The sequence below is a fragment of the Tupaia chinensis genome, unplaced genomic scaffold (assembly GCF_000334495.1).
Source record: "Tupaia chinensis unplaced genomic scaffold, TupChi_1.0 Scaffold000290_1, whole genome shotgun sequence".
NCBI classification, from domain to species: Eukaryota; Metazoa; Chordata; class Mammalia; order Scandentia; family Tupaiidae; genus Tupaia; species Tupaia belangeri.
The window spans coordinates 2111807-2133009 of NW_006159775.1; the positions used below are offsets into that span (position 1 = coordinate 2111807).

At 38.4% G+C, this 21203-nt stretch overlaps 1 protein-coding gene across 27 annotated transcripts in view; it reads right to left on the reverse strand.

Annotated features, from left to right (window-relative positions):
- Positions 1 to 21203, reverse strand: part of DTNA (dystrobrevin alpha) — a 418880-nt gene that overhangs the window by 202974 nt on the left and 194703 nt on the right. For all 27 annotated transcript variants that reach the window (XM_027772649.1, XM_014588626.2, XM_006150549.3 and 24 more), the window contains exon 2: positions 16487 to 16616. The gene's annotated coding sequence lies outside the window, so the exon portion shown is untranslated. The remainder of the gene's footprint in view (positions 1 to 16486; positions 16617 to 21203) is intronic.

Here is a 21203-nt window from a genome sequence, read left to right on the forward strand (position 1 = left end):
TGCATATTGCCATACCTGTACCAATAATATCCAAAAGACTAAAGGCAAAGACTATTTGTTGTATATTTCAGTCTTCATGTCTTTGATAAACATTGCAGACAAATTAGAAAATAAAAGTTAGCAACAATATATTCTAATCATTTATAATTCCCCCAACCACAGTTAATTAACAATTTTCTGTTTAACCTATTCCTATCTGCCTCTATGTAAATATGCAGCTCGGTTGTAAAATGAATCATTACTTTTGATACTTCATCCTTTTTCACACTTTAAGTGAGGCTACCAACTTCATGAATTTATCTTTGAAAGATAGTATTTCTTTGGAATGAACTTTGATGGGTCTGTTGGTTATATATTTGAGTTCTCCAAAGAGGTATTGTACAGCACATATTATGAAAATCTAAACATGAATTTCAAATTATTTTTGCAGTAAAATAAACTTATATTTTAATTCCATTTTTCATAAACTTTTTGAATCCCCCCTCATATAGTTTAGCTGGGAAGAGAAACTCAGCCAGTCTATGAAAAAAGGAAAATGTTATGTTCATTAAGAGCGGTGTAGCTGGAAAACGGACTTATTAATTGGAATGCAGAAGGAACTAGGGACTAGATGCAGGCAGAATGAGTGTTGAGGTTCTAGACATGGGAGTAAGGTCTGCTAGTTGAAAGGGAACTCCTATCTGTGAAGGGAGCACGTTCTAAAATATGGTGGCCCAAGATCAGCCAATATAAGATCCCTTATAAAGAGACAATTGATAGTGTAAGCAATAGTTATGCTCATAACTTATTTTAAATATTTTGACTTGTAATACCTCTCTGCTAATGTCAAGATTTCAGGAAGACCTTAATAGCAAGTCTCAGCTTCACAGTAGGTAATTAAGTCTGTGTCCATGCTTGGAATAGAGTATGAGGGAAGAATGTCCTCTGTTGAGGTGATTTGGTTACATCTGTGAAGGATGAAAAGCAGACATTTTTGACAAAGAAAAGAGCTTGTATGAATGAGGTCCCTAATTGGGAAAGGGGCTGATGTGATCAGGGCCCCTAAGAAGACCAATACAGTTGGACACTGGCGTAAGGGGAGAAGACCATGGTATAAACTTGGAAAAGAAAGTAGAGACCAAGACTTTGAAGGACATATTAAGGGATTCTAAAATTTATTCCAAGTGCAGTGGGAAGCTTTTAAAGACCTGAAACAGGATACTGACAATCAAATTTTTACTTTTAAAAGAATACCCTGAGTATGGTATGAAGAAGATTTAAGACAGTGGTAACAGAGGATAAAGTGCAGCTAGTTTGGAGGCTGACTGATGATGGTGGACCATAGTTCCATGTTGACTATGGAAACAGTGAGAAGTGGACATAATTCAAAATATATTCTGGAGACAGAATCGACAGGAATTAGTCACAGGTTGAATGTGGGAGCACAAGTGACAAGTGAGAATAAAGTATGAAGAAAATGCCCAAAATTCTGAAGTAAATGGAGATGGCACTTAACTGTGGATGTAGAAGATGGATGTAGAAGAACCTTGTGGGAATGCAAAGATGGGTGAGCTTTGTGTGAGGGAAAGTGGTGAAAGTGTTGAATTTGAGATGTCTTGTAGGCTGTTTCTATATATATACCTGAAGGCCTGAAGATAAGCCTAGACATGCATATGGAAGTTGTAGCTACAGAGAGGGTTTTTTTTTGGTCTTGTTTTTGCCATGAGAAAAGAGCTCTCATACGTAGAGAAACATGCCCAAGAATTCTCCCCAAGACAAAGGGTCAGGGAACTAGGAAGAGTGTGTTTCCTTGACAAGGGAGCTTTTTCAGGAAGGAAAGGGGAGTGTTTGAGTAGAAAACTACTGAGAAGTTGGTAAGATGAGAATGGAAAAAAAAACATTCATTAGCTTTGAAATATGGAGATATGATGACTTAATAACATTTTTCATGACATAATGAGGAATAGAATAGGAGGTAGAGAAGTAGAATCTACCTCTAGTCTACCAACTTCTTTAGAAATTTGAATTTGTAGGAGAACAGAAGTGGACATCATTTGAAAGGAAACATGAAGTGTGAAGGGAAGAGTTCCAAATATAGGGGATTCTTGAAAATATTTATATGTTGAACAGTCCACTAAAAGAGAGAGATTGATGATGTGAGAGAACCAATGACAGCCTGAATGTACTCAGCACCTCCAGAGGTTAAGAAAGGACAGGATGCAGAGTACATGTGAACAGAAACTGCCTCTGCTGTAATACAAGAGGAAAAAGGAGTCAAAGGTTGTAGATAAATGTATATTCGTGCATTGGGAAGTAAGAAAAAAAGGAAGTTCTTATTTCATGGGCTTTATACTCTTGATGAAATGAGAAACAAGGCTGGTAGGTCCTAATAAGGAATGAAGAGAAGAGGTTTAATACAAGCGGAGACATAATGAACTAGACATTGTGGCAAGTGAACAGTTCATAGAAGCAGCAGGACAGCCATGGAGTGGTGTAAGCACTCCTGGAGTGGCGATCATGAGGCTAGTGTGGTACCAACATGCTCAGTTGCATGATTTTCTTCAACAAAGACTAACCAAATAGGTGCACACAGAGGTAAGGGAGTGAGTGGGTCTGCCCATGGCTCAACTATTACCTGGTGAATGTGATGGTAGGATGGGAACTAGGGAGTTGAAGGCAGCTAAAGGGGAAGTTTGTACATGGGATAGGTCAAAATAGAACTGATTGTAGAAGTGGTTTAGTTTCTGAAGATAACTGGCTCTAGTGGTCAAAGAAATGGATGTGAATCATTGGGGGAAATTGTTTCTGAATATGAATAAGGTATTGACTAGATAATTGTTATATTGTGAAATGTTTATTTGGTCTTCACCCAGTTTCCAGCTATACAACTCCCAAATCATTGGGGTTTCCAAAATGATGTCTTTTTATGTGATAATGAGTTGACTGATGGTTGGAAGCTTTTAAGTAGCTTTGAATGGAGACTGGTCACCAAAAAGACCAAGGCAGAATCAGGGCACAGGGTTAGGACTTTACCCCTCTCACCACTGAACCTAAAGGCCCACCAACCTCAAGAAAAGGGAGAATGACTGAAGTTTAAATTAATCATCAATAGGTATTGATTTTTTTTAATTACCAGAAAGCATTCACCAGCAAGAGAGAAAGAAAAAGAAAAGGGAAAAGAAAAAGAAAGAGAGAAGAAGAGAGACAGACTTGCCTATCTCAAATGGGGTATAGTCATACCACAATCCTTTTTTCATTTCTCCAACCCATCATGATTTTGGACATGCACACACATGTACCCAGCATTTTTCAAGATGCTGGGCTGGAATTCTAACCTGGATGTCCCATATGAGATCCAGCTCTCAATGCACAGTGGTTGGTGCAAAGGCTTATTTAATAAAGCCTCCATAGGACCAGCCATGGTAATGCACACTGGTTCCATTGCTACTGAGCAGACTGAGGGTACATGGAAGGCCAGGGATTAGAATCCCAGCCTACCCTAAATGCCAGGCATAGTGATATCTGTTTGAGGACCTAGCTACTCAGGACGATCATGACATGGTATAATCTTGTAAAAACAATTAATTAAAAAGCCTTCATAAAAATTCCAAAAGACTTTTTGAGAGCTTCTAAATAGCTGAACATGTGAAAGTTCTTGGAGGGCGAGCATGAAAGAGCATGAAAGTCCTGCATCCCTTCCCACATGCCTTGCCTTGTTTGTCTCTTCATCTGTATCATTTGTAGTATCATTTATAATAAACTGGTAAATGCAAGAAGATGTTTCTCTGAATTTTGTGATTTACTTTAGTAAACTGATAAAATCCAAGGAGGGGTTGTGGGAACCTCCATCAATAGCCAGCTGGTCAGATGCACAACCTGGAGCTTATGACTGGCATTGGAAGTAGGGCAGTCTGTGGGATCTGATGCTGTCCCCAGGTATATAGTGTTGGAACTGGATTGAATCAGAGGACACCCAGTTGTGTCCACTGCAGAGCTGATTGCTTGCTTGCTGGTGGGAAAGAACTTCCCACAGACTTCTTGTTTACAGAGGTCTTCTGCAGATTGTTCAGCGAGAAGACTGGAGACACTAAGTCTGAATTTTCTTTCTTGCGAAGTTATCCCTTGAAATAGTGAAGTAATCAAGAATGAAAACAAGTTGGAGTAAGAATATTTGTGTGACCTAAACATAGCCAATCAGAGGTCTATGGGAGACAGTTAAGCTATCATTAAGTTTTGCCTGTGATCTATATGGCTAGGTAGCTTAGGTATGCTTGTAGGTGCTGGTGGTCTTAATCCACACCAGAGGAAAATGCCACTAGGAGAAAGAGTCAAGGCTTAGCATAACTTGTAAATCTAGATTTACCTTTATTTGAAGCATGACTGTCTCTTTTATGTTTAACTTGCCTGAGTTTTGTTTTGATTTTGTCATCTGGAAACATGAAACATTAGGCTAATAAAAATGAGCCTGTTTTACAAAAAATAAATATATGAAAGGTAGCAGATTTGTTAATTACCTATCCAATATCCATTCTCCCATTTTTCTTTGCTTACAGAGAGCATTTATTTTTTTTCTTATTTGCTAAAGAGCATGTGCACTCACGAGAGAGAGAGAGAGAGAGAGAGAGAGAGAGAGAAAGAGCAGGAAAGTGAGATGTAGTCACCTCCCCACCTCATGGATGATGGTAATGCTTCCATCCTTCTCTATTTTTCTTTTTTGAATTTGGGGCACACACATGTGTCCAACATGTTTTTCAAGCTGCCAAGTCCAGAACTCAAGCCATGCTGTAAGTCATGTGGTTTCCAGCTACCTTAACCACCACACCACCAGCTGGTCTGAACAATGAATTTCTTGTCTGTGTTTTTGCTCCAGGGCCAATGAAAGGGTCTAAGTCACTGTGATTGCAGTCTCCTTGCCACTATGATTCAAGGGAAGGTGAAGGACAATTCGTTGGGGAGCATAGTGGGTTGAATAGTATGACTGTTTCATGTGTCAACCTGCTGGGTCTCCTGCTGCTCAGATATTTGGTCCAATATTGTTCTTGTTGTGTGTGTGAGAAGGTGTTTCTGGATGTGATGAACATTTGAATTGCTAGACTGAGTAAAGCAGATTGCTTTCCCCAGTATGGAGGGCATTATCCAAACTGCTGAAAGCCTGGATAGCCCAAAACACAGAGCAAGAGGGAATTCTCTGTCTCTGCCTCAGGATCTTTGAGCTGGGTCACTGGTCTTCTGCTGTCTTGGGACTCAGACTGGTATTTACATCATTAGTTATCATGGCTTTCACGGCTTTGGACTGCAGATCTGGGGACTTATCTCCATAATTGCATGAGCTTGTTCCTTATAATAATCCTCTCTCTCTCTGTATCTAAATTTATTTTATTGGTTCTATTTCTCTAGAGAACTCTAATACAAGTGGTGTCCCTCAAAAATTTTATCCACACAGAAACACAGACTATAACTTTACCTAGAAACACTATTCACATATGTAATCAGTTAAAGATCAAGTGAGATTATACTGGATTTTGAGTCCTAAACCCAATGACTAGTATCCTTATAAGAAGAGGATAGGGCATCAAGAGAGAGACACAGATAAGAGAGAAAGCCATGTGAACACTGAGGCACAGACTGGCAGCTACAAGTCAAAGAATGCCAATATTCTGTTACTGGAGCCAACAGAAGCTACGAGCCTGAAGGATTCTTCCCCTAGAAACTTCAGAGGGAGAAAGGCCCTGCCAACATCATGATGTCAGATTTCTTGCCTATAGAACTGTGAAAAAATGAATTTCTGTTGTTTTAAGACACCAAGTTTGTAGTAGTTTATTATAATAACTCTAATAAATACAAGGAGACTTTTCTGAGAAAGATCTCTTCATGTAAAGAGGAGATTCACAGGAAGAAATGAAAAAGCTGGTTCCTCAGGGTGGTTCTGTGTGACTGAGGCACAGGCTGAATAAATGAGTCTGGGCCCAGGAGTCTGAAAAGTCAGAGTGCTCAGCTGGCTATCATCAGAAATGTGGACAGGAGATGATAGATTGTGTGAAGGAGTAGATCATGGGAATTATGAGTAAGAAACAAACCATTCTCTCGAAACAGTACTTTTTGTTTTCTTTTCATATGATAGATAGTGAGGTTCTTTTTAAGTATTTATTTATTTATTTGCTATTGTTGGCTTAAGTGGATTATCTACTTCCTGTTTAGTGTTTACCAGCATTTCTTGGGGTTCTTCTTGCCTGTGTCTAATGGATGCCCTTTGTTTTTCCATAACTCAAATTCACTGAGGGGCAGGCCATAGGCAGGCCTACTCCAATGGGAAGCACTGGCTTGTCATCCCCTACAGAATGAGTGTGTCACAGCCTCCTGTGACATTAACCCCACAAATTAGAGTCTCAGAGATGTATGATGTAGTGCTTGCTACCTCAGGCTCTCATTACTTCACATGATCAAACCTTTAGTGCATAATTTGACAGTATCTGTACTCTTAGTCTTGTCTTGGAATCCTATCTTCCCCATCAAAATTATCTTCCATGGAGGGTCTTTTTAAAATGTAAATTACTTTTCCTTGGGATGGGCAAATGGTGCAATAGTTACATTTCTGGACTCCCACTTGGCTGACTGTGGTTCGAGTCCTAGATCTACCAACTTGAAACTCATGCCAGGTGTGTGTGCATGCTCACCCAAAATCCTGAGAGGAAAATAGAAGAGAAGGGATTGTGGTGTGGCCATTTCCCTGGAGGGTAATTTCTTGCTTTATCTCTCTCTGTCTCTCCAGTGAGTGCATGCACCCTAATAGCAAAAATCTCTCTCTCTCTCTTCTGTCTCTCCAGGTGATTGCATCCCCCCAAATAGAAAAAATTCCTTCCTCAAAAAAAAAAAAAAAAGTAAATTCCTTTTCCAGGAGCTCTTCATTCCCCTTTCTAACAATTTATTTCTTACCAGTCCAGGTCCCAAGAATTAGACCGTTCTTTCTAAATTTCTGAGGGTAGAATGACAGGCCATGATCAACTATCTTGTCAGTCTGCTCCGAATGGCATGAATGCATTTTAATAGAGATCCTTTGGAGACAGAGTTTCTGGGAGCACAGAGGGACCAAGTAGAGTTGAAGAAAGAAATATAGAGACCTGATAGGTGCTGATCCTTGGAGCCTCACCTGCTTTTGAATTGAGGGTCACTCTCTGAAGATTGCATGCCGGAGCAAGTTACTTAACGTTCTGAGTGTCTAGAAATGAAGATATTAGTGTTGACACAATGGAATTGTGGCGAAGATTAAATAAACATGGAGAGATATATAACATGGAGAGTACTTCACCTGAAGCTTGGGGACAAAGTAACTGGAGTTTGAATATTTTTGAGAAGAGTTTCTCAACCCTGGCTCTATGGTCACTTTGGCCTAGATTTTTCTCTTTTGTTGGGGGGGAGTATTTGCCTGCCTGAGCATTGTAGATGTTGGGCATCATTGGGCTGTGCCCTCTAGAATCTGGTAGCACTCCCATCCCCGAGGCATGACAATAGAAGTTGACTATAGACATTGCCAACTGTTCCATGGGGGCAAATTGTCCCTAATGGAGAGAACAACTGCTTTCATGTGAAGTGAACAGGGCTTGGTACCCCTCTCAAGATATGGTAGTAGATACTTTTTATCACCCAGCTAAAAAGTCCTTATTCTATCTATTCTTTTCTCTTTGCTTCTATATTGCTTTTTAAAGAAATAGCCTTTCCAAAAGGGAAAATGTTTCAGAATCTTAAAAGTTTGGGCTGAAAAAGATAATGCTATTAGTGAAGGGAGTAAGTGCTGAGATCCTTTCCCAGTGAAACTGGGCTAACATAATCACAAGCATTTGAAAAAAGCTGTTTGAGACTTTGAATCCTACCAGACATTTCATTTAGTATTCTGTAAAAAATATTTCAAAGACATTAGGATCTAGTTTGTTGTTTCTGTGGTCATTCTCCAACCCTCTATTAGACCACAGAGGACATTATGCTAAGTGCTAATTCTCATTTTTATGATTTAATGAGCTGCTTCTGAGAAAGCTACTGTTTTACCAGTCCATTAGAAATGTCTGAGATGGCTAGTGCAGAATTAAGGCTTAGGTCACCAAGCTGAAACTAATGTCAATCTTCCAGTAATTTATATTCTTCAGATTCTCTGACATGCCTCTTCAGGTTACGTGGCAACCACAGTTCTTTGCAGTTACTATGCATTTAGCATCAATTCCAGGTAAAACCATGAAAGGGATCTAAATATTCTAATGAGAAGGCAATCCTGAGCAGAACTAGACTATAACTTTTGTTATTATCAGAGACAATGTCTGAGGGCCTTAACTCTCTTTTAGGATGTGGATCAGTAATATTTTACTGACAAAACCCTTTATGTGTACAGGTAACAACCCCACGCATTAGAGTTTCAGAGATGTATGATGTCAAAAATCGCAAAAGAGTCCTTTCTATCAGATGGAAGAATTCCTGCTAATAACTAAGTGTAGGGGAGATTTACCAGACCTACTTCTCAGGCTCTTTCACTCTTCGTGCTGTAGGAAGGGACAATCCAGTGGAAAATGGGAAAACGTTGTATCAGGGTAATGGCATGATTGCTGTTGCACTTAACGTCCATAAATGCTTTTACTAAAAGGAGGACTTGGGGTCTGGTGGAAAGGTTCCAGGGAGGGATTCAGATGGTGGCACGAGCTAGCTTTCTAACAGCAGCACCCTTGGCCACATGGGTAGTATATAGACCCAGGGAGCCATGGTTATTGCTGAATACAAGATTAGGGGGCTATTTAATTGAGGTCATGAGATGCCTACTGACTGGGGCCACAAATGGGTAGAATGCAGCCTTATCTAGAATGTACTAATGCCTCTTTTCCTCCAAATGTCAATGATGCTACAATTCTGGGAAGAAACTCAACTTCAGAAGACAAACCATGCGATAATAGAGTTGCTTATATGAGAGGACTGCAAAAAATTTGTGGAAAAATGAAATTAAAGTATGAGTTTAGTTTGATGAAAAAAAAAAAAACCAACAACCTCAGAAAACAAACGCTTGAAATCCATGCAGCTTTTTCATAATATTTACTTTCCATGAAATTCCTGAAGACCACTTGTATAATTAAGAAGGCATGAGAGGGACCAGCAGGTGGCATAATGCTTATGTTGCTGGACTCCCACATAGTTGATCGTGGTTTGAGTCTCAGACCCAATGGTTAAAACTCATGCCAGGCATGTCTCAAGATCCCAAGAAGACAATGAAGGAGAAAGAATTGTGGTGTGGCCATCCTTTGGGGGTGATTTCTCACTTTCTGTCTCTCATGTGAAAAATCTCTCTAACAGGAAAAAAAAAAAAGAAATGGAGTTAAAATACTAGTTTATGGGACCAGCAGATAGTGTAATGGTTACGTTGCTGGACTCCCATGCAGTTGACCTCAGTTCGAGTCCTAAATTGGTGGCATAAAACTCATGCCAGGCACAAGTGCATGTGTACCCAGGATCCTGAGAGGAGAATGAAAGAGAAGGGATGTAGCTGTGGCCATCTCCTAAGGGGGGGTGGAGGTGGGAGGGTGTGATTGGTCGCTTTCTGTCCCTCTCTCTGTTTCTCTTTGTCTCTCTCTGTCTCTTTAGTGAGCGCACATGCCCTATAGCAAAAATCTCTCTTAAAAAAAGAATTACCAGTTTATTTTGGCATGAGAAAATTTTGAAATCCATGTAGTGTTGACATGATATGTATTTTTCATATACTTTCTGAACACTTCTATAATTTTAAGACATAATCTGTGGCAAATCCAACTGGGAGATAATTTGAAATAATTATACCTTATTCGTCTCAGGCTCTCAGGTATCTATTACAGAGCTAAGGAACATCAGATATGTAGTATTATGTTTAAAGAATCAATACATAAACACTGTAGGTATAAATGCTGTCCATGCATTCTGAGGATTTTTCACAAAAGGAAAAATTCTGAAAAATGTTTATGTACTCTCTTAAGGAGTGCTAGTAGTGTCACTACATATAGGGAAACATTTTTTATTTTGCATCTCAAATAAACTCTTTCATACCTAATCATAAAAATTCATTTCATGAATATTATTAAGGAGAAAACAGGAAGAGAGACAGAAATCATTGTCTTAAAATGGCTTTAGCTCTGGTGGTGATTTTAGATAACACTTAGCCCTAAAATCCTATCAGCCTATAGCTGTAGACACCATCATTGCCAGGCTTATAAATGAAGTTGTTGCATAAATAGTTTCAGAACCACAAGGGGCTACATTTCTAAAACTCTTGTCGAACAGAAATGTTAATTTTAGAATCAACCTAAACTTAAATTTATTTCCAATAAAAAAGATCTGTGGACTTATAAATAGCTTATCCCTCAGGAAATATTTTAAATGGAAAATTCTAACACTATCTAACATACACACTCTGCTTATAGGATTAAATTAGAAAGAACTTTCAGAGTGGCAATTTGCTGCAGTGGAAAGACATAACATTCTCATTCTGCTACTTACCAGAAATATGACATTGGCAAGTTCCCTAAACTCTTGGACCCCCTAGTATTCTTTTCTGAAAAACAGGGACAGTAATAGCTGATTTGAAGAGTTATGATAAAAATGAGATAAGATGTGCTCATGGGGCAGCTGCTTTGGTGCTTAGCACACACTGCCAGAGACCCTCTCTGAGTTTCCCATGCCTGGAGTGGCATGCTCTTTTTGCTTCTAATGATGGGACAAAATGTTATCCTCTTAACTACCCTGAAAGAACTCAGCATAGTTTGTTCAAAACCAGCTAAGTTCACTCTGAGCTTGGTATAGGAGTTTCAAAGATGAGAAAAGACCTTGCATTTGTCCTTGATGAAAAACTCAGAGGGAAAACAGATGACATGAGAAGTTGCAACTTGATGCCATGAACGAATGCTAGAAGGTTGGCTTTCTTTTGGTTTCTATACTTGAGCCTCATCTCCTAAAAATGGCCCAAGGATTCAGACAGAACTGATAACCAAGAGTTCATCAATGACTTCAGTGAAAGGGTAACAGCAGTTGCTATGATGAAACTTGAATACTGACTGGCATAGTGCATGTCACTGAAGATTGTGTGGGTGCATGTGGGTGATAGGGATTTGGAGAGAGGTGTGGATGAGAGGAGAGTCTCGGCAGAATGAGCATGTGCAAAAGGTGATGCTGAGATTCAAAAGGCCCTTTGTGCTTGTATTATGACATGCTAAGGAACATGGATGTAGAGTTTTTTATGCAGTTGATGGGGTGGACAACATTGGTTTTAGGCCCAAAGTAGGTATGCCAATCACTATGTTAGTTACCAGGGATACAAAGAGGGCAAGAGATGATTTCCACCTTTATACACATTTGATTTCTCTCACATTATACTCTGTGGTTTTGCAGAAGTACTTAAGACTACATCAGGATTCAAATGCTTTCCTGAACTATTTGGGCACCAATGATTTAAAATTTCTATGACAACACTGTTCATAATTATAAGGAATAACACTTGCTTTCTTCCTATCTCGATACAACATTATCTGTTCAGCCTGAGTTATCTTTGACAAAAGATATTTCCCTTGTCCCACTAGGATGGAATCAGTGAAATTATTTCAGTAGATTTCTTCTTTTTTATGTGCATCAAACCTTCCAAATCTGGTATTTGCCCCATTGTCTCAGAAGTTTCTTTGCTAATTTATTAGTTACGTATTATTATTTGGTACAATTTCTTCCCAAGGGTATGTTTTTAAAATATAACTTTATTATAAAGTGTCATTTCCATAAGTTAAAGAGAAATGTTAATGATTAGAATTTTCATTGCTATACCAAACTAAAGTTAAGACTTGTTTTGGGAACATGTGTTATTCATCGTCTTTTAAACCACAGCATAATGCTGCTCATTGTTGTGTCCCCCTAACTTCAGGATTATGAAGGGGCCCAAGAAATTCTGCTCATGATAGCATTTGCACATTGTCTGAAAGGATTCTAAATCAGGGACTGAAGGTTCAACATCAACGCTGGTTGAACAGATAAGCAATGCTGGTGTTCGGAACATCGTGTCCTTTGGAGTATAACCATGGTACATTAAAATGGACAGATGAGCACTTGTGATGACCTCTGAGAACAGAGTGAAAAGGAAAATGTCTACATAAATAAATGAGAAAGGAAATGAAAATATCAAGGCACTTACATTTAAAATAACTAAGTGAAGTATCAAAATGATTAAGTGCAAAGCTACTTTAATACCAAGGAAGCCCTTCAGAGTAAATGGAATTGTTGAGACGGGTAAATTGTTTACCCATCAAGAAAGACAGACACTGGCATCCTGTTCACTTTGCTTTCCAATTTACTCAGTATTTATTATAGGAAATGTGAACTGTTCAGGTAATAAGTCATCTTCAAGTAACAAATAAACCATTCTTGAAAGAGGTCAGATCCCTCAACTGTAGGTGAAATCCTAAATAAAATAAATCAGAAGCTCCAGACTTAAATGTGAAAGCCCAAATGGGACTGATACTCTAAGTAGTTCTTAGTTGTACATAGTGGAATTTGAGAAATGTGAACATTAAAGAAGTCATATTTGTGAGATATCTGAGGATTTAAAAGTGTTATCATTAGTTTGATATGCAAACTGGGAAAGTTAACAATGACTTTATAAACAGCAATAATGTCACAATACTGGATAGCATAGGAAATGGTCTTAAATATATTACGTTAAAATATTTTGGTGTTAACTGTTAAAGATATTTTGATCAACGGGTCTGGGGAGAAATGTGCACATATCAAAATGGTCTCACTGTAAGTCAAACAATATGATTGAAAGTATATACAAAAAACAAATAATAAATAATGTGGAAAAAAAAAAAGCCAAACTTCAAGGAACCAGCAGTTAGTGTAATGGCTATGTCGCTGGACTCCCATGTACTCGACCACAGTTTGAGTCCCGGACCTGGAGGCTTAAACTCATTCCGGGCGTGTGTGTGGGTGTGTGTGTGTGTGTGTGTGTGTGTGTCCAAGATCCTAAGAGGAGAATGGAGGAGAAGGGATTGTGGCATGGCCATCCCCCCTGGGGGGTGATTTCTCACTTTCTGTCTCTCTGTCTTTCTGGTGAGCGCATGTGTCCTATAGCAAAAACTTCTCGAAGAAAAGAAAAAAAAGTCAAACTTCAAGAAAATGAGAAAATAAGGAACAGATTTGGGAAAATATTTGTAAAAGGCACACCTATGAAGTTATATCCAAAATATACAAAGAACTCTTAAATCCAACAATGCAAAAACAACCCAAATAAAATGTGGGCCAAATACCTAAACAGACACTTCACTAATGAAGAGATGCAGATGGCAAATAGGCATATGAGAAGATGTTTAACACTGCATGTCCTTCGGGGACTCCAAATTGAAACAGCAATAATGCACAACTTCACACCTATTAGGATGGCCAAAATCCAAAACATGAATAACTCAAATGCTGACAAGAATGTGGAACAATAAGACACTTATTAATTGCTGGTGGAACTGCGAAATGGTCCAACCACTTTACAAGACAATTTGTCAGTTTCTTGCCAAACTAAGCATATTCCTACCATACGGTCCAGATATTGTGCTTGCTGGTATTTGCCCAAATGAATTGAAAACATGCCTACACAAAAACTTGTGCATAAATGCTTATACCAGCTTCATTCATAATTGCCCCAAACCTGGAAGCAACCAAGATGTCCTTCAGTGGATGCATAAATAAATAAAATATGGAAAATACACAAAATAACATATTATTCAGCACTAAAGTGAAGGGAGCTATCAAGCCATGGAAAGACATGGAGGAGGCTTGCATGCCTATTACTAAGAGAAGAAAGCAATCTGAAAAAGCCACATAACATATGATCCAACTAAGTGACTGTCAGGAGATGGCAAAACTATGGCAAAAGGAAAAAATCCATGGTTTTCAGAGACTGGGGGTAAAGGGGAAGAATAAGTAGAGCACACATTTTTTAGGGCAGTAAAACTATTCTGTATGATGTTTTAATAATGAACATATGTCATTCTAAATTTGTCCAACCCCCAAAAATGTACAACACCAAGAGTGAATCCTCACATAGACTATAGACTTTGGGTGATGGTGTGTCAATGCAGGTTTATCAGTTCTGGGGATAATGTTAGGGCTAGCAACAGTTGAGGGAGGTTTTGAGTGAGGGGTGCAAGGAATACCTAGCAATGTCTATACTTTCCCTTCAAGTTTTTTTGTAAACTGTAAACTTCTCTAAAGATAAGGTTTATGAATTTAAATAAAGGAGAATGATCTGCTACAACATAGACTGTGTGATTCCATCACAGAAAGTTCTAGAATAAGAACTAGTCAATGGTGATATCAGCCAGGACAGTGCTTTCCGTTGGGCGAGGAGTGACTGGAAGGGGCAAGACCAGGACTGCATGCTCTACTCGATCTAATTGCTACTGGGCACTTTGTGAAAGCTCACTGAGATGCACACTCACTTGTGCCCTTTCTGTACATGTGTTATAGCTCAATGTGTGAACGAACATAAAGCATTTTATAATTGAAAACCTACCCACTTTATGTTTAAATTTAAATCACTTGGGAATCATTTATTTTCCTGGGTAGAAGCAAGTAATCCCTCCTCACTTTTCTCTAATAATTGTACAAGAAATTAAGGCAGCACTGATGGTTTAATTAGGACCCAACCAAGCAAGAAAAAAAAAAACACCCAAAGTACTTTAAATGGATGGACCTTAATCTGGAAAAATAGTTACATGGATGATAGAAGAATTGAGACATGAAACTAAGGATAATGTATTAACCTGAACATGAGCAGAAACAGGAATCCAAAGGCACCACCACCCACAATTCTCAAGGGACAAAGGAAACAAGTGATGTTATTGGAACTTGGGTTAAAGTCACTGGGTCACTGGAGACGGGTAGGATGAAGAGGAAGGCTGGGCTGGAAAACAGTCCACAGGGGTTAGGCCCATGGATCGAATAGAGTAGGGGCAGGTCAAAGAATGAACCTGAAGGCAAACACACACACAGATTGGCACCCTTGGAAAACAGAGTTCAGAAAACGAATTTTCAATTTTTCTTTTCTAGAGTAACGGTTATACTAAGGAAAATTTATTTATTGATAGTTTTGAGAGGCGCTAAGTTCTTAAATGGTATATTGGACAAATAACTTGAAAATACATGAAATTATGGTTTTAGTTCTATATCCATCCATGATAAACTAAATTTCTACACCGTTACGATTATGAAGAATTATCCACTTTCATTTTGAAATGAATTAATAGTGTAAAAGAAGCAATCCTGTCTTTTGGATTGGATTTAGACAGTGGTGAGTGTCAGTTGTATAGTTTGATTCAGAACTGAAAACATAGGTATAGTCCAAGGTTCTAGAAATCACCATTCTTCAAGTACATAATAAAACTACACTTTAAAAATTGGACTTAGGAGAAGATTGAAAGCTACACAGCTTCCTTCGTATGATCACCACTCAGTTTCTCTATTCCTCTCCATTTTGCTGAGAAATGACAATGGCATATTTCAGACTCATATTAATCCACACGTTTTCAGCCTCTTGTCTTTTGTTGCATGGGGAGTAATTATGTGTGATGATATGAAAACAAATTTATGCATCCACTTTATGGTTAGGTGAAACAAATCTTAATATATGTGAGTGTGTGTGTGTGTGTGTGTATGTGTGCTTAATTATATGCAGTAATATTAAAAATTACTGTACTTGACAGTAACCATGTCCTATTTTTTTTTTTTTTGAGAGAGATTTTTGTGATAGGGTGTGTGCACATGCCTGAGAGACAGTGAGACAGAAAGCGAGAAATCACTGCCTAGGGGGGATGGCCACGCCACAATCCCTTCTCCTCCATTCTCCTCTCAGGATCTCGGGCACACACGCACACGTGCCTGGTGTGAGATTAAGCCACCAGGTCCGGAACTCTAACCATTGTCAACTACATGGGAGTCTAGCGACATTGCCATTATGCCAACTGCTGGTCCCCTTCATGTCCTTCTTTTAATTTAAATAATAAAAAAGTCTCTCAATAGGCAGTTTCTAAAGTGTTATCCTTGTCTCACATATAGACTAACTAATGATTAAACCACTGTTACCACAAAAAAATTTTCCTTACGTTTATGCCATTAGAACAGGGTTTTGTCTTCTTCTGGTTTATTTGGATGTTAAGTATGTTTCTATGCTAAATATTGAAATAACCTTTAGAATAGAAAGAGGTATTATGGCATTTGCTATTTGCTTAATAGACAATAAGAAAAGATGCAGGGACCATCTCCAGGTTGTACCCATCATAGTTCAGATGGTTTCTGACAGCAATAAAAAATAAAAAGTACAGAAATTTAGTCTTGCATTGTCTAAATCTCACTATAAGTAAAAAATTAAAAGGCATTGATAATATTTTACTCTATTTTCTCTTCACGCAAGGAGAGAAGCATTTTCAGGGAAAATGTTCAATGTCTGTTTTAAATTCTTTGTCTCAAATCGACTCACCTAAAACTCAATGAAGAAGCAGCATGAACTTTCCAAAACCATCTATTCTCTTTTCTTTGAAATGACAGTTGCTTGTGGCATTTAAAGACTTTCCAAGCACTTCATCCAGGGGTTGGTAAATCCTATTTATCTGCAACGAGAAAACATGCACTTTTATTTAGCGAAGCAACTCACACTGACATGTCTATTGCAGACACAGGAAGTAAGAATTGGCAGATCTAGAGCGTACGCTATTTTACAACCCCCCTCATACACTATTAAAGACTTGTTACACTCATCTTGTTTGCATTTACTCTAAGAAATATGTAGAGTAATAGACCTTATGCTAGAAGTCATTTCACAGGTGAGGATGGTGAGGCACAGAGGAATGAAGCAAATGACCAAGATTAAACAGCTAATTGGTAACAGAGAGTGGCCTGGATCTCTAGACTCCTAACATAGCTCTTTTTTATTTTCCCTAATGGATTAAAAACTCAGAAATGGAAATGCACAAATTTTTCTGTGTTTTTCAACTAGTTCACTTTTGTGGACTATTGTATCACCACAATTTCTACTAAGACCAAAGAAATTCTGTTGAAGTTGAAATCCCTGGACTAACATTTCCTCTGATGATTAGCCTATAAAGGCAGTAAACAGCAAAGGCAATTTCACGTTATTTAATAAGCCATGTGATATGTTGTGTAGTAACAACATAAACAGTAAATAATGAACAAAATTGTCTGTTTGTATTTCTTTCTATTTTTTTTTTTTTGAGAGGTTTTCGCTATAGGGCGTGTGCGCTCGCCAGACAGACAGAGACATAGATACAGAAAGCAAGAAATCACCCCCCAGGGGGGATGGTCATGCCGCAATCCCTTCTCCTCCATTCTCCTCTCGGGATCTTGGGCACGCACGCACACGTGCCCGGCGTGAGTTCTAAGCCACCGGGTCCAGGACGCGAACCGCGGTCGACTACATGGGAGTCCAGTGACATAGCCATTATGCTAACTGCTCACCCCCCAGGGGGGATGGTCATGCCGCAATCCCTTCTCCTCCATTCTCCTCTCGGGATCTTGGGCACGCACGCACACGTGCCCGGCGTGAGTTCTAAGCCACCGGGTCCAGGACGCGAACCGCGGTCGACTACATGGGAGTCCAGTGACATAGCCATTATGCTAACTGCTGGTTCCCCGTTCGTATTTCTTAACAAAGCTGAATGATTTTATAAACTTTTGCCTCAGAGGAACTTACAGATGAAAACCCAGAAAAGTTCTAGATGACACTTCCTGACATTGAAAATTCCCTGCCCCCTACCAGCAGTCATCCAGGTACTCTCCCCACCATCTCTCATCAGCTTGTCTTCCCCCAACATTCTTCCCCTTCTTCCCCCCTATTTTTCCCCTACCAGCACACAGGTTGATATTACTATCCCAGCTGCAAGATGGTTTGCAGCAGCAGAAATCTGAAGCCCAAGTAATAGCACTTGAAGATGAAAGAAAGGAGTTGGGGAGAGAGACACAGCAAAGGGAAGGGGAGAGGGCCTCTGATGGCAATGGGTGGGAAGAGAGAGGAGGTACAGAAAGAGCCCAGTGTTGCACTCTCCATGAGTGATTGGTGCCCTCTGCCCCCAGCTCCAACCCTGCACTTTCCTCTCCAAACTCTTTCCTTTAATCCAGGTTATCTGAAATGGTCACAATGATTGTTTTAGCTTTCTTGATTGGCTGCTAGCATTCTATAATTTCAATACACAGAGAAAATTCTGTAACAATAACTCCCCCTCTTCTAATCCATGTTATCTCACACGTTCATTATCATATGAGTTTATTTAATGGGAGATAAAAGAAATTCTCACTATATAATGAATCCTGATCTGTCGCATTAGGGCCCAACCATCTTGCTTAGATCATGCTTAGATTCAAAGTACTTACATGTATTTGACATTCTCTACATTAAGTGTATTATTTCAACCATAGCATACTTTCATATTTTTTTTTCTTGAGGTACATGCTATTGTTATTTTTTAAAAGTGGAGTTAGGGTACATTAAACCTGTGCATCTGGGAATAAGTTATACATTGGAAATAATATTCCTCCTCATGACTTCGTCTCTCCAAGACATGACATCAGGAAATTAATGAAAATATTACACAACATCAGATACTTTGTATCTTAGATGCTTTTTACTTATATAAGGCTAACTTTATGTATATAATAAAGTCAGCACACAGATACACAAAGATGCATTTATACGACAATATAGAGTCACTCAGGACATCCTTCAGTATTGGCCTGATGACTTCCTAGGATCTTGGTGCTGGTTGTTTTTCCTCTACCTAGAAATCTTGGGAATCTTGGCCATTGCATATTTTTTTTTGCCAGGGCCCCTGGGTCACACCTGACTGCAGTAGGTTAAAAGAGTAGACAGTACTCAGGTAGAAGGACCCTGTTAGAGAGTCCCCTGGGTGATCCAGGTTGACACCTTGGCTGGGATCTATGATTAATAAAAATTGCCCCTTGGATGATATCCTGATTATAAACCAGCTTTAGTTTTTGCTGTTTCTCTTCCACCAAGAAGTGGTCCATTTTAGTCTGTATCACACAGGCTGTGATCAAAAGCAGTTGTCTAATCCAAAGGAAGATGCATCCCTACTACTATTGGCGTCTATTTCTTGGGGGTGATTCTGAAGTATGTAGAACTGAATACTCATAATTCTTTTTATTCTTAACCTTGGGGTGACAGTCTCCTATGCTACCACTGAATTAAAGGCATCAGTCCTGCTCTCTATTTTTCCTGAAGCCTACTGGACACTTGCAAAGCAAAAACATCATGCGAACTTTGGATGAGAATAGAAAAATGATAACTTTTTGTTTTTAAATTTGTATTTCAATTCTAGGCTAGCTAGTGTAAATTCTAGGTTGGATAATGTATGACCAGAAGTTAAATTTTTGTGTTATGGGAAAATATAAACACTTAACTTTCAATCAGAGCCTGAATAGAAGTTAGGAGTTAAAAATGCTTTCATAGAATACCATAAAAGAAAGAAACATTTCATTTATTTTGGGTGCATATTTTAGGTATTCAGGTTTGATGGAAGTTGCAGAAGGCAGATTTTTGCCTAATGAGAAGATCCCTCCTCGAATAAGAACACAGAAAATTAGAGAGTTCTCCTACACTGTTGGCTAGAATGTAAATTAGTACAGCCACTGTGGAAAACAATAAGGAGGTTCCTCAAAAATCTACAAATAGAATTACCATATGATTTGGCAATTCAACTCCTGGATATTTACCCAAAGGACAGGTAAATACTCAGTTGATAAAGTGCTTGCACATCTATGTTTATTGCGGCATTATTCATAATTGCTAAGACATGGAACCAACCCAATGTCCATCAACAGATGAATGAACTGAAAAAGTGTGGCACATATACTCTGTGGAATACTATTCAAACAAGATCTTGGAATTTGATAGTAAGTGGACAGATATGGAAGATTTATTTCTGAGTGAAGCAAGCTAGGCTATGAAAGATAGATACTGTATGTCTCCACTTAATATATACCAATTGTCCACACTCTGGTGAAAATTGAAAGATTAGAGGATACCAAAGCATGGAAAATGGTTACAGACACTGAAGACAATGTGGAAAGAGGGTGAGAGTTAGGGGAGGGTGAGAGTTAGGGGAGTGTGAGAGGAAAGGAACCAAGAAAAAAAATAGAGAGGCAAGACATTTGAGGGACACAGAAATGGAGGATTGTCGGTTGATGATAATGTGTATGATACCTTCAACTGGACTGGTGGGAAGTATATTCATGTTGGCTAAATTCATTTTATAAGCTGTAGTGATGTACAGTAATTGAATGTATAAAATACATTAAAATTAAAAAAAAATTATAGTTATCTTCCCATTAACAGGATTGATTTAGACAGTCTCAATAATCCCATGTGTTGGTGGGATCTGATAAATCATGTGCATTCACTACACAAAGAGGTCACTCCCATCTCAGGTTCTGTGGGCTCTGGCCAAATATTAGACGTCATTATTCAAATTTGTTCCCTTATTGATCTTCCTACCTAAAATGGCACTCTGTTCTCTGCTGTTTATCCTGATATATTCTGCTTAGCATTCCAACTATCTGATATATTATTTATTCATCTCTCACACTAGAATATAAGCTTTATGAAGGCAGTAACTTTGTACATGATTGTCTTCCTGATAACTTAGAATGATGACAGACACACAGTGGTTCTACAGTAATACTCACTGCACAAGCAAATGGATGAAAATATTTTTGAAAGTCACTATATTTAAATCTAAAGAGAAGTCAGAATTTTTTTTAATCATAGAGATTTGCATGTCAGATTTAGACATGTAAATAATGAATTTTTTACACATACCCTAGAAACAAAGAAGAGTGAAATACAGGATTAAATAACAAGGATATATATGTGTGTGTGTGTATATGTATATATAATGAAATATAGAATATAATTATATATACTGTATTATATATACTATATTATACATATATTAGAAAAGGAGAAGTCTTATTATAGTCTTACTTATTTTAAATTTTGACTTTTTTTCTTACAATTATTTGGTCCAATCTCCTCTCTTACCCTTATGAACTTACAACACATTAAAAATAATTTTATCATGATGTGAAAAATTCACGGGTGTTTTATTCTCACTGAAAAATGAGAAGCCTAAGCAAGCATTTTATCTACTTTAATTGTTAAGCAG